This window comes from Sinocyclocheilus rhinocerous, unplaced genomic scaffold, assembly GCF_001515625.1.
Source record: "Sinocyclocheilus rhinocerous isolate Xijiao unplaced genomic scaffold, SAMN03320098_v1.1 scaffold1595, whole genome shotgun sequence".
Classification (NCBI taxonomy): Eukaryota; Metazoa; Chordata; class Actinopteri; order Cypriniformes; family Cyprinidae; genus Sinocyclocheilus; species Sinocyclocheilus rhinocerous.
Genome location: NW_015655715.1, coordinates 1,513,187 through 1,528,323, shown reverse-complemented (window position 1 = coordinate 1,528,323; position 15,137 = coordinate 1,513,187). Strand labels below are relative to the sequence as shown.

The 15,137-nt window shown below is 36.8% G+C and overlaps 1 pseudogene; it reads right to left on the bottom strand.

Annotated features, from left to right (window-relative positions):
• LOC107718907 (uncharacterized) overlaps window positions 1-15,137 on the bottom strand; it is a 43,983-nt pseudogene that overhangs the window by 18,801 nt on the left and 10,045 nt on the right.

Below are 15,137 nucleotides of genomic sequence, written 5' to 3'. Positions count from 1 at the left end.
TAAAAATATTTCACAACATTACTGCTTTTGCTGTACTTTGGATCAAATAAATGCAGGCTTGGTGAGCAGAAGAGACTTCTTTATAAAACATTAAAAAACTTACTGTTCAAAAACTGTTGACTGGTAGGTTATATAGATTACAGAAATGTTTTATATATATATATATTTATATATATTTTTTTATTTTTTTTATATATAATTTATTTCTGTCCCCCTCACTTCTGAAATGATGGCTACGCCCCTGATATATATATATATATATGTGTGTGTGTGTGGGTGTTTGTATATATGTATATATATATATATATATGTGTGTGTATGTTTGTATATATATATATATATTTATCTTTTCCAGACCTTTATTTTTAACTACTCTTTCTTAGGGCAACATTGCTGTCATATGATTTCAGCAACAGTGCTGGGCTCCTGTAGGTGGTTTGCAGGTAAGCAGCTGTTGCTAGTTGAAGAAGTGGAGAAACACCTGTCAATCATGTCACTAACTAGTGAGTACAGTGACTGACTCCCCTTTGGTAGGGCAGTTTTGTAGCAGCGCGCACACTGAAACACTCTGTGGTGTATAATAAATACTCCGCATGATAGGGATTAGAGGCAGGCTAATTATAGACTCTGTATAGCGCACAGACACTCCTCTGGTACAGTAGGCCCCTCGCAGGAGGGGAAGCCCACACTGGGTGTGTCAATCACTCGTCTGGAACGCTCACTGCTTCAAAACCTCCTCTCTTTACCTGTCTCTCTCCTGACAAGTAAACTGTTGTAGAGAGATCGCATACAATTATGTTTATGTTGCTGCTGGCTGCTTTTGTTGGTAATGATTACTTCAGCAGATTTATTATAAATTAAGTGTCATCTGAGACTGTAGATATTAAAATGCCATGCGATTTGGCATCAGCAATATTTATGAACACCTGATAAGTCTCAATGTTCCCAAAGGTGTAGAAACATGATTTTTAAAATAACATTTCTATAATAACATTATGTTCCACGTTTTCTAGATGTGAAATTTATAAGATTTCTTTGTCAATATATTATACAACCCCGTCCTGCCATTCATGAGTTTATCTTCCTCAAAAGTGTACACATTTAGGCTCCCAGGCACCATCAAAACATTTAGAGTGATCTGCTCAGATCTGTCAATCATTCCAGCTCAACCAATAGTGAGAGTTTGGGGTGTGTTTGGGGTGGGTACTGTAGGCTGAGCTCAAAGTCTGTTTAGCTGGTGTGGGACCATAACTGACGCGGTACATTCAGAATCGGTTACAGACGTGCAAGCCAAAGTACAAAGACTTGCCAAAACACGCAGAGATGGGCAGATGGGAAAAGCAAGGGTAAACATTGGCACTGTTTTTACAAGATGAGTAAATTTGATGAAATGTTTGGGTTTCAGTTAAGTTGCAGAGTTTCTTCTTAACAGGGGTAGCTAAACTCAAGTTCTTGCCACACATTAGCTTTTAATTGTCAAGCAACAGATAAAATAGTAATATACCGTGACATGCAATAAATACAATTGATGAGTGTGAAAAGGACATTTGCAAAGGTTGTTTGAAAATATGCTTTATTTTTGTAATATCGCTAACTGACACTAGAAACGCAGAAACTGCATACTTCACCTTTAAAGCAACTTACAACTAAGGAACATAACAGGCAATGAACTAAACATTAGTTAACATTAACTAATAAATCAGTTGCATTCTTAACTAAATGTTATAAATAAATACTCTAACAAATGAACTGCTCATTGTTAGTTAATTTTAGTTAATGCATTAGCTAACATGAACTAATGAAAGTTTATTGTTAAGTATCGTTGTTTTCTTATTGTATTACTTTGCAAACATTGCTAAATGAAATACATGTAATATATCTCACTGTCAATTTTTTGAGTAGATCCCTGCATATTAAAAAAAGACTTGCGAGGTATTTATGCTAATATAAACAGAAGGTGATATCGAGGACATGAACAGTCAGCCACTAGATCTTGTACATTTTCTTAACAAGCAGAGTTGAAGTCTTTCCTCACAAAGCCTCCTTGTAATACAGCACATCTCTGTGAGGCGAAGCATGAAGGTTGCACTCTGTGCAATGCAAATGTCACAGGGAAAGCGGGGACGTCAGAGCTTTAAAACATCCTCAAACGAGCGTGTGTCTGCCAATCCAAACGTGACAGCATAAAAAGAGCAATGTTTACTAACTAGGGTGATGAACCCCCTGTTGAGCCCCCTTCCGTCCTCCAGAAGCACGGCACAGCTCCATCTACGGCAGGAGCTGATGACAAATACACTTTTGTTCCTGTTTCGTTTATTTCATTTTTAACCTACTGTTTTGAGAACGAATGATATGAATGAGGTAATCATTACAGTCATCATACTCCAAATAGGAAAGATTGATTTGGACAGCAGCCAGCAAAGGTAAGGCACTGTGAGAAGTGGAAACGCAATAACTCTGCAAACAAACATCCAGCTGACGCACCTGTGAAAAACATTAGGACAGGCAAGTGAATGCAATGGGCCATAGACACGGAGCTGAACTCTATAGATGTTATGATGGTGCACGTTACCCACAACACCACATGGGAAGCTTTTGAGAAGGTCTTGAGTTGAGGCTGAGATTTTTGTATGCTAACAGATTGGAATGGAAATATTTAGCCTCATTACAAGGTTGATAAGACTCAAGCAAACCAAGAGGAGCGCCAAGATACAAGAGCGCGCTTGAAAATATTTAGTCATGCATTATTCATTATTGTGATTCCTCTCCTGCCTCTAAACTCATTTCCAGAGTACCGGCCATAGGCATGAGACGCAGCAGAATGATTTTTCACACTTGAGTTGCCACAGAATTGGCAAACACTGTTCACACGAGAAGGGTTTCTCAAAAATGGGAAAAGTTGTGTCTTTTAGTCGGTTGCAGTATTTTAAGAAATAGTTCATCCCAAAATTAAAATTCTGCCATTATTTTTTCATCCTTTTGTTGTTTATTAAAATATAGCAAAAATAACACAGAAGCAATTTCCAGTGTTATTTTAGTGTATCATTGATATACTATTACAGTTTTTGTTAATATGTTGATTTTATTTTTGTATTTTGTATGTTTTCACTTTAATTTTAGTTAAAGTTTTAGTAATGTTGTTGTTTTGCCATTTTTATTTGTTATTATTGTTAATTTTATATTCTTTTTATGTACGCCTATATAGTTTTTATTATTTTTTCATTTATTAGTTTTAGTTATTTACTACAAGATAAAGGAAAACGAGAAATGTTGAAATAAGTATGTATTTATATATTTTATTTACAATTATTTTATTTTTATAATTTATAAATATTTTATATTATATATTTTCTTTCAGTTAACATTTATTTTATTTTTTATTGTATTATGTTTATATAGTTTTAATTTTAAAAAGCCAGTTCCAAAGAGAGATTGAGAGAGAGAGAGAGAGAGAGAGAGAGAGAGAGACAGAGAGAGAGCAACCAAACATATGTTCTTTTTGGCAGAGTAATAAAAAAAAGTGTGTTCCACAGACAAAATTAAAGCATTTGGATTTTGAATAACAGGGTGATTTCAAATTACGATGTGATTAAATAGAAAAAATCTTAGAAACAAGCGGTGTGCATGACACATTTTAACTCAAAATTTTGAATTAAGAAAATACAATTCCACTATATAGTGGAATAGTCACTGCATTCTGCTATTATTTTCTGAACAATTAAGATTATTTTACTCCCTAATTCTCAGTATTGTAATATTGGGAGATTAAAATATTTGTATAGTATTTACATTATATATTTAGTATTTATAAAATATTTTAATTGATAAAATTTTATTTATAAAAATGATTTTATTAAAACAACTTTAATTAAACAATAATCATTATAAGAATTATTAGAAACATAATTAAATACCAGATCACAAAGCAAAGAAATTCCTAATGTATCCTAAAAGATTACATTTCTTTACGCAAAATATGACTTTTTCTTTTGGTTTTCAGGGTGAAATGTGACCTTGACGTTTCTTGACAAGTCTTATGAGATTCATTGAAATAATAACAGAATTTTAGTATTTATGTGAAGTTGAACTATCCAGTTAATATTATATTATACTGCTGTGGGTTTGTTTTTATGTTTTACATTCCTTACAGAAGTTCAACATCAAAATGCCTTGGAGCGACACTCTTTTAAAGAGATAGAACGATTCTGAAGAGTCAAAAACAAACAGCTTCAACAAATGAAGATGTCAACAGCAGACAGCAGTAATGATCTGTGATTCAGACATGAAGTCATCACATATGCATCTGATTAGTGCATCTCAAGCCATGTATTAGCCTCTCTGAGTTGCAAAACACTTGAACTTTGAAAGTCAAAAAGCACTTTAGAGTACATTATATCAGAAACCCCTTACACTCAATGGCTTAAACATTGGAGAAGCATCTTAAAATCCACCCGCCCAAGGCTCTCACCGGATTACAAGGTCTGTGAATGTGAGTAAAACTTGATGAGTAAAACTTGATGGCATTTACCTTGGTTAGAGGTATCGTCGCTATCTCTCCTGCCTTTTCTGACCTGCAAATAATTTTTTTTTTCAAATTAACATACTGCCATGAAAAGAAACAAATAATCTGTTTAGTCATCAACATAAACACAAATATAAGTGCTGTTTAAATGACTATAAGTGTAGTACTGGGCATTACTGTCAAACAAGAGCTACTTTGACTCTATGACACTAAAATCCAGTTCTTTTATTACTCCAGTCACAATGAAGAACATTCTAGTTAAGCGGTCAAAAGCCTAAAGGCAAGGCCAAAAGGTTGCTGCATGTGGAGCATGGAGTGAATCCGTTACAAGCCTCCGTAAAAAACTTTTCTAGGTTTGGTCCACAGGGTAAAATGTACCTCCGATCTTTCAAACAGTCACCCCTCTGGGAATGTGTGGACTGATTCTCCATTCCATTTTCATTCACTGTTGTGTCTTATAAAGTCCTTGCTTTTGGCTCAGTCCCTGTGTCTTTGAAATTCAAATAATTTTTTGTCTTTTTTCTTTGTGGCTTTGTAGCTAGAGGGCTGTATTTCAGAGCTACTAATCTGCTTTTGGAGAGAGGAAGCCTGCAGTAATACTTGATGTGTGGCCCATTTCAAATCATCCAGGAGTGGAATCATCCTTTATGTCTGAAAGCAAATCACCGGAAGAGATTTGACCACATACATGGTAAAAATGGCAGAGCTAACCTTAAATACATTGTTTTGTTCCTCGTTGGCCAGAAAATCATTTGGCAAGTGCTTTGCTTCAGGCCAACAATGAGGGGCAGCACTGACTTACTGCTTTCACTTCATCTCAGTCATGATTTAACTTCAACGATATAAGTCACTGCTCTGTCTTTTCATACATCACAACTAAGGAGGTCTGTAATACCTGACTACAAAATGAACTAAAATAAATTTTAAATTACCACAATTTTTAGTCTTAAAATGTAATGTTACATTATAAAACTTGAAACCTTTCCAACCTGCCTTCATTTAAAAAAGCCACTAAATATCAGTAACTCTAGATTGTGCTAAGAAATGTATCACCATTAAACGTTAAAACATTTTTTTTATAAATGTAGATCGAGGCAGAGGCAACGGAACTCCGCCCCTTGAGAAAACGGAGCTTGGGCGGCGACTCCGAGATGATCATCTTCCCGCAATGAGAAGATGACTCATCCACAAACGCCACCTCAGCGTGCTAGATGCCCAGGCACGTGAGGCAGCGATCGTGACCATCACCCGGCGCCAGGTAACGACCGCACCCAGAAACACACGGGTGGTAAGACATCTTTAAAAAGACGCGTCTTCAAAAAGACGTTCCACCCGTGAAGCTCTTTTAGTATGGAAATTGCTCTTTCAGTGTGCTGAAGCGCACAGGGGAGATGGCCGTCTGCAACACACACAGGGGTAGTGCAGCCTGTTGTGTGCAACCCACTCGACACGGGAAACCACCACCGCTGAAGCGCCGTACCGCCAACACGAAGAGCTCTCCAAGAGCGCGCTGAACTCGTTCAGTCTTCTTCTCTCAGTAGAGTAGTCAGGAGCAGAACGATGTGATCGCTCGGCTCCTCAGCGAAAAGCTGAATATGCGCTGCATCTGCTGCCTACTTATACTCACGCTGTGATCAGCAGCAGCTGGATGCAATAATCGCATGCCAATGTGCATTGGCTCGTTTAGTTTACACTCGGGATGGATTGGTCTCTCTAAGCGAGATCCCAATTTCGTCGGTCATCCGACGTGACGTCGAGAGTGACCGACTGAAAGGGAACTAACAATTGCAGAGTGAAAACTAATAAAAATACTAAACTAAAATTGTTTAAAAGACAAATAAGTAATAAAATATAAATAATAAAAACCAAGTTGTGACATCATCAGACAGGGAAAAAAATGTCTATTTCATGATTTTAGGAGTGCTCCAAAATGAATGAATAAATAATCATTCAATCAGGCATTGAAGAAAATTAAATATATGAATAATATTGAAACATTAGCATTACAATAATATTGCAAACTATTTTTGTTTCTAAATGGAGAAAGATATGGGTCGTGCTATCCAGCTAAACCTCAAAAAGTGAGGGCGGGTTGCTTAAAATATCCTTTACTTGCGTATTTTATTAATACCCTTTTAATTACCCAATACACCCCATGTTCTTCGAAATAAATAAACTGGCACACAAGCATATAACAACCAGGGTAAGGACAGCAGATCAATACGAACAATGGCATTATCAAATTCAGTCCAAAAATAATAAATGATTATAGAAAATAGCTCTGATCCAGTTGTAAAAAAAGTCTTTACGACTGTAGACAAATCAATCGCACGACTGACAATATAATTGCCTGCACGGAAGAAATATCGAGTAGATCCACTATAGTGATTTAATTGAATTTAAAAAGGAAAGCTCTGAGTCAGTGCTTAGAATGCATCAGCTGTATATAATCAATGAATCCAGAGGTTATCAAACGCAAGGCCTTTTAAAGGCAATGTCTAATGCAGGCTGACCCTCTAGCTGTGGGGTAATGCCTCTGCCTGCTTAAGTATATTTCGGTTTCAATAATGGAAGCTGCCAGATGAGAGCCAGTCAGGCCTTTAAAATATTTAACCCTGGCTTTTGTAAAAGAGACACATAATGCAGTGGAAATGACATTCTCTGTAACTTTGGTGCAAATGAATTTCTCTTGGCTTTAATTATTTCTTTCCTCGCTCTCCCCTGGAGCCCTCCTCTCTGCAGCCAAAGGATCGTGCGAAAGGTTTCGTGCCTGACCTCCATTTTTCAAAAACTTCAACAGTTCTGCCGGGAGACCAAATGCCCCACATTTCCCACCGAATCCCTTGTGTGCGCACACCCAGGTGTGGACTGCATTGTCCCCAGGTCTTTGTCACATTTTTTGGTGGTGCAGACAAAAACCTAGAGAACTGTGTGCACATTTGAATAAGGCAACGGAGTCAAATGCACAGACCGCTCTGCTGTTAGGGGACCATATGAAATGGCTAATTGAATCGAATGGGCAAATGAAAGCCTGAACTGAATGTGAAGCAAATGATGAGATGAAATCCACCACTACAGCTTTTGGAGAGCCTCTAGAGAATCTCACTACACATGGCGGCTCTGAGGGGAGGCTTTTACTCATTAGTGAGTTGTAGGTCTGATGCTGAGAGTGAGAATGAGAGCGAGCGAGAGAGAGAGAGAGAGAGAGAGAGAGAGAGAGAGAGAAAGACGGCCACAGTAAAGAAAGAGAGACAACAAACGAGGTACTTATTCTGGGATAAACTCGTAAACATGCACTTGAAACCCGTAAACAAGCAGCTACATATTGATTTATGCGTAATTGCAAGTTAGATGACATTCATCCACAGATGCAGCTTATACTACGTGCGTAATGCAACATAACAACGTACTTACACGCAAGCAATACTTTACAACCGTGATCACATTTGCAGTGATCTTCAGCAGATTTTATTTTCGAGGTACTTATGCAACTGATAATGGATTTTAAGCAGACCAGCCTCATGCAGTGCATCTTTTAACCTGCAGGGGCCACTGTTGATCTGTGGATCTCTCACTCAGGGTCCCATCATTCCCTTTCATAACTAGCACCAACACCTGTCATCATTAAGAAAACATTCACATATTCAAAATGCAGGGGTGTGCAGACAGCTAAATTAAATAACTGTCAAAATACTGACATGAAAATCTGTTTCACTGCGAATATAAAGGAAATATCTTTTGTGAAAAAAAATCAAGTGGCAGGCGTGTTTAAGAGCAAGCCTTCAATTTTCCCCTTGATGTTGTGTTTTCTAAATCACGCCTGATACATTACCTTTAGATACTGTTTGAATAGTTCGAATAGTGTTAGTCTTCGGCAATTATTCTTTTAAGAGCGTCAACAATGGCTTTCAAATTAAATTACAGAGTAGGAGGACCTTTAGATAAAATTGCAGTCTAGTAAAGCTTTACTAAACAAAAAAACCTACAGATGAGTGAACGGAGTTATGCGGCTCAGTGAATCCCGTCAGAGTAACATCGGAGTAACACGCACACCCAAAACACACTTTCATTTTATTCCAGAAATCCATTTCCCTAACTCCATCTTTTCTCTAGTTCGGATCTGGCTGGATTACCTCAACAAACCCGGCTGATACAAACAGCGGATGGGAGGGGATGCGGAAAGCAGAACACAGGCAGAATCCATCCTCAGAGAGCTTGAGATGAAGGGAGGGGCCTAAAGCGAGATCATTTCTGAGGGGAAAAGCTTATTTACAGGGTCCTCACCTGCTTAAGTGCTGCTTAGTCAATCATACGACGCATGGCGCATCACTTGAGGTTTGTGCCGTGGTGAAAATGTAAAAATGGCTGCATGAGAAAAATGGCTGGAAGTGAAGAAACCGTCTTTGCGCTGACTGACGTGTCTAATCATGCTACTCTATCCACTGTCACACAAACAACTCTGAATCATTAGGGCCAGAGATCTATCTGGTTGTATTACACATGACGCTGATCAGAACGGAGCTCATTTAAATATTAATACAAGCCTCATACATAAACAAGTACTGTAATGTAGGGAAAAGCTTATTTACAGGGTCCTCACCTGCTTAAGTGCTGCTTAGTCAATCATACGACGCATGGCGCATCACTTGAGGTTTGTGCCGTGGTGAAAATGTAAAAATGGCTGCATGAGAAAAATGGCTGGAAGTGAAGAAACCGTCTTTGCGCTGACTGACGTGTCTAATCATCCTACTCTATCCACTGTCACACAAACAACTCTGAATCATTAGGGCCAGAGATCTATCTGGTTGTATTACACATGACGCTGATCCGAACGGAGCTCATTTAAATATTAATACAAGCCTCATACATAAACAAGTACTGTAATGTATGAATCTCTAAAAAAAGACTCCTGCCTAGGATGTTCTCCATTTCCCCCGTCACAGATAAAGCCAAGGAGACAACGATTAAAAGAACGTGAGTGATGTTCGGATTCAGTCTGACTTGTGTTGTCATTCATTGTGCGGCTTGTTTTATTTTAGCTGTAATTCTTCGTGACTGGTAGCGAACATGCTCTAATTCGTTATCTGCCATCTTGCATTACAGAAAGATGATGTGCTTTTAAATGCAGATGTATAACAGCAGGATACTTGGACGTTTGAGAAGATTTTCATGAGTTGTTTTCGCATCTAGAGTAACTAGATCTGGCATTTGTTAAAACAGACTTTTGCCCATGGAAAACAGCACCTGGTACACTAAGGCAAACATGAAAGCAACATTCGAGTGTCACGTCTCCTGAGATGACCTCAATACATGTACGTATAAAGTTTGTATGATCAAGTTCATGTATGCACTTACTCCTCTAGGGAGATGTTGGAGTAGATAAATGTGTGTACTGGATGAGTCTCTATTTGTCCTGCACTGCTATTTAAGAGTTTCTCCTCCAGCAGTGATTCCACGGCCATCTGGGGAACAATCTCTAAAACTGCCCAACATCTGTGCAAGAGAGAGAGAGAGAGAAGAGAGGGAAAACAAAAGGTAGATTTTCAAATGATACACATAGTACATAACACAATAAATATTTAATACAACATAAATAGATGATATGTTATACTAAAAGTATCACTACAGGTATAAATACATAAAATACATACAAAATGTATTATTATTAGATATATATATGACAACATAAAATATTAAATATCGCATGCATGATACATTACATGATATGTGACAAATTATGAAATATGTATGTTGCTGTCCATGTCAATATACTACAAAATAAAACAACCAAACACTAAATACATAATACATGAATAAATAAATAACCCAACAAATCTATTTCAAATAATAATGCTGTTTCTTTGAGTTTTCTATTCATCAAAGAATCCTGAAAAAAAAGAAAATAAATTGTATCAGGGTTTGCACAAAAACATTAAGCAGCACAACTGTTTTCCACATTGATAACAAGAAATGTTTCTTGAGGACAAAATCAGCATATTAGAATGATTTCTGAAAGATCATGTGATTTTGAAGAGTGGAGTAATGGCTGCGGAAAATTCAGCTTTGCCATCACAGGAATAAATTACATTTTAAAATATATTAAACCAGAAAATACTGTAAAAATATTTCACTGTATTTTGGTCAAATTTGAGCTTCGAGACTTAACAAAATATTAAAATACAATCAGATGTTTCCATACAGCTCTATACTTTTTGCATGTTTTCATGCCACATATACATATTACATGCTAGCGGGAGAAAAACAGATACATTACATGATATGTGACAAATTATGAAATATGTATGTTGCTGTCCATGTCAATATACTACAAAATAAAACAACCAAACACTAAATACATAATACATGAATAAATAAATAACCCAACAAATCTATTTCAAATAATAATGCTGTTTCTTTGAGTTTTCTATTCATCAAAGAATCCTGAAAAAAAAGAAAATAAATTGTATCAGGGTTTGCACAAAAACATTAAGCAGCACAACTGTTTTCCACATTGATAACAAGAAATGTTTATTGAGGACAAAATCAGCATATTAGAATGATTTCTGAAAGATCATGTGATTTTGAAGAGTGGAGTAATGGCTGCGGAAAATTCAGCTTTGCCATCACAGGAATAAATTACATTTTAAAATATATTAAACCAGAAAATACTGTAAAAATATTTCACTGTATTTTGGTCAAATTTGAGCTTCGAGACTTAACAAAATATTAAAATACAATCAAATGTTTCCATACAGCTCTATACTTTTTGCATGTTTTCATGCCACATATACATATTACATGCTAGTGGGAGAAAAACAATTCCAGACATCATACAGGGAGACGTCTCTACAGAAGATAGAACAGCTTTCCCTCAATGCTGAAGTACTTCAACACGCTCTTCAGAAAAAGCTCTGTGCTGAAACAGCCTTTGCATCCAATACGTTTTTACAATCTAACCGAAATTTTGGAGGAGCATGTTCATCTAATCCTGCCAATCACAATGCAGGTGTACGCATAAATAAACAGCTGCTTACCGTGCTCCTGTGACAATTTATGCAGCATCCCTCTATTACATTTTTAAGCATTTTTGAGCCCTCCATCATAGGCCGCTAGCCAAATCTGTCTGTCCTTATTCCTCTTAAGGATTATATTAACATGTGAATATTAAAGTCTTGACACTTTACAAAATCCCACTGCCCCCTCCCTACCTGTGAAGCTCATGAATACTACTGCAGTTATGTTCCATCATGTGACATCCTTCTATTTTCACATTTCTTATGCTGGCCACGTTTGTTGCAGGGGGGACCTGGTTTAAATGTGTAATGACTTCGCATTTTGTCGTTATCAGTTTTGGAGGACGGACAAGTATTTCTGAACTCCTGTAGCTCTCATAATCAAAAGTGTGCCGGACAAAGAGGACGTTATTATCACAGGATATGAGAGCTTGTGTTTTCCAGCAGACCCCCCTGTACCTGGGTGTTCCACGCAAAGCCGATTATGTGCAGGTCTGCGTCTCTCTCACACCATGAACCTTGCGGTGATATTTCAGTGAGAAAATGGGTCAATGCCAAGCATCAGCAGGCTGCTGTTGCATATTAATGATGAAGCTTGGCTGTGACAGATGAGATTGGCCCACAAGGGTCCTCTCTCTCTCTCTCTCTCTCGCTTTCTCATACACACATGCAGCTCATTCTCTGTGACTGCTCTGTTACGAAACCAAGTGAGATGTCTTGCTGTCTACTGCCTAGTATGCAGCAGCCTTATAAAGCAGCATACTACCTGACATGAAAACACATACACAATCAATTTGGAACACTCGACATGTGCAACACATAAATAGCAAAGCACACAGGAGACTCAACTCACAATTGATTTGCTTGATTAAAGTTCCTTTAAGGCTAGTCAGTTCACTCTGCGGCCCATTGTTTGTGGTACATTAGTTATGTCCATGTTAAAACATTGTATCTACTTGAATGAGAAAAAAATGTTGGTTCCAATAATATTTTTTGAAAGAACTTAATATTTTTATTCAGCAAGGACACATTAACTTTATTTTTTTAAAATGTGACAGTAAAGACTTTTTACGCTCATACAAGAAATTACATAAAAAATTATGTTGTTCGTTTAAACTTTCTATTCATCAAAGAATCATGAAATAATTTATTAAACAGCACAACTTTCACCAATAATAAGAAATGTTTCTTGAGGACAAAATCATCATATTTGAAAGATTTCTGAAGAATCATGTGACACTAAAGACAGGAGGAATGACTGCTAAAAATTCAGCTTTACCATCAAAGGAATAAATTACGTTTTAATATATGAAACAGAAAACTGTTTTTTTCTTCTATTTTATATATATATATATATATATATATATATAAAACACAATTATTTCAATCAAATAAATGCAGTCTTGGTGAGCATAAGAAACTTCTTAGAGCCAACATAATGGAACACTCTTGACCCCTAGGATGCCTTAAAATGCTAGGCAGCTCACTAGGATTTAGAAAAGAGTATATATTCCTTTATTTCCCTTTATATATATTTTTTCTAAGGCTGTATTTGTTCACTCTTTTTTCTTAGTTCTAGTCTTTTTTCCCCCCTCTTCCAAATCCATTTCTCACTTTCTGTATCTCATACTGGCATTCACTTTCTATCATCCAGTTCTCTTTCTGTCTTATTCTCCATTTCAGTTTCCATCAACTCCACATCTGCTCTTTCTTTCTCTCTGTCTCACTCTCCTAGGGTCTCAAGAGAATAAACATAAGATCGACTCTGCCGGCTGAATGTACAGAGAGGCTTTTAGAGTCGGCTCAAAGGAGACCTTGCTATGACTGAGGAGAATGATGGTACACAGTATAAAGCCATGGTGGCTGTTACGCTTTCAATCGTGCCGGCTTTACAGGACTATCCGCCTCTGTGCAGAGTTCAAGGATGGGGTCAGGCCATGAATCGATATCACTGCACCGTCTCAAATAAACTACACCTTGTGTGTTTCAGTCAAGACCTGTGATCAGTAAAAACAGGTTACTGGAGTTCAAAATGTTAAAATGTAGTGTTAAACATCACACGTCTTTAATTATGTTAAGCCTTCCTGTTTCTGTTAATTGTCTTTTTAAGGAGTTTGTAGATTGATTTAGCTTGTAGAAAGCTTAAAAAGAAAACGTATCTGTTCAACTAAAAAGACAAAAGATCTCTTTCATTAAGATGTAAAACATTACAGCGATAGAAAACATTTGTATACTTTCTTCTGTTAAACTACTTTTCTCAACTTAATATGTATAGACCACTACAACGAAGATGAAACCAAAGACAAATGTAAACTGTTGGCCAAGAGTTTGGAGTAGAGCTTGCAAGTTATTATTTTTGCGATTTGGTGATGCAGGTGGAGCAAAAGTTGCACATTTCACCTTTAATACATACATAAACACATGAGCTGTTCTTAGACCAGTTTAGAACTGCTTACATTTTAATAAGATCTCAAATGGATTTAAATGGTCAGTGTTGTTGTCTTTTACTGGCACAAGCCGGTTTAGATGACACGCTCTCATGGCAATTTGAACTATTTCATGTTTTGGTGAATTAGTGGCTAAATCATATGAATTTGTATGATCACATTCATACATTTTCATATGATCTGTCTGTGCCCTAGTGATGGTTATGTTTGGCATTAGGACCTTTATGCTTGCATTTTTTTTTTAAGTACATTTCCATACAAATTACATTGTATGAACTCCTTCATACAATAGTTAAGTTATGATATCAGGTTGGTTTAGATTCTGTTGTTGCAAGTAAATCCGCCTGACCAGTGTAACCATAGTGGGGGACTCGCAAAAACATGTTAGCTCTGTATAAAATAGCAAGATACTGTGATGTGCAACAAGCGTGATGAGTGTAAGGAGAATTTGCAAAGGTTGTTTGCTTTATGTTTGTAATTCTGCTAGACAATACAATGGTAGCATAGAACCTGCAAACTTCAACTTGAAGGTTGTAACTGTCATTTAGTCGTGATATTCTAAACCATTCCTAGGCTGGTTTCTTCAGTAGGATAGTGAGCTGCCATATATGTGTGTGGTGGGTTAAAAAAAGTCACAAAAACTTCCACAAAAAAAAATAAAAAAAATTGAGAAACAAATGTAAAGCATTTGGCATTAGTTACTGTTACTGGCATTAGTTGGTTAAGATGTTTATTTTTGCAGGTAACCAGTGTTGTCATGACTGATGACCAGCAAAAAGTAGCATTAAAAGCCCAAATATATTTTATATGGTTTAACTTAAACTTTGTTTAAATGTTTTAACTTAGGCCTGGGCGATAAAACAGTATTGATATTTATTGACGGTACACCTTCTTCGATAACGATAGAAAAAAATGTTCGATATTGCGCACGATATTATGGTTAAAAACGAAACCAAGCCATTCACACAGAACACATATTCAGCGCATTTTTTAGGCGGACAAATACGACTGCTGCACTCGCGTCTCACACAAGAGATGTAGCCATGCAAAGTTATTACAGTTTAAACTTTTAGAAAACACGTCACGAATTTGTGGAGCTTTATTCCTTTTCACTGTGTCTCATATGTTTTTAAATGCAATCTGTGTGATCTGCTC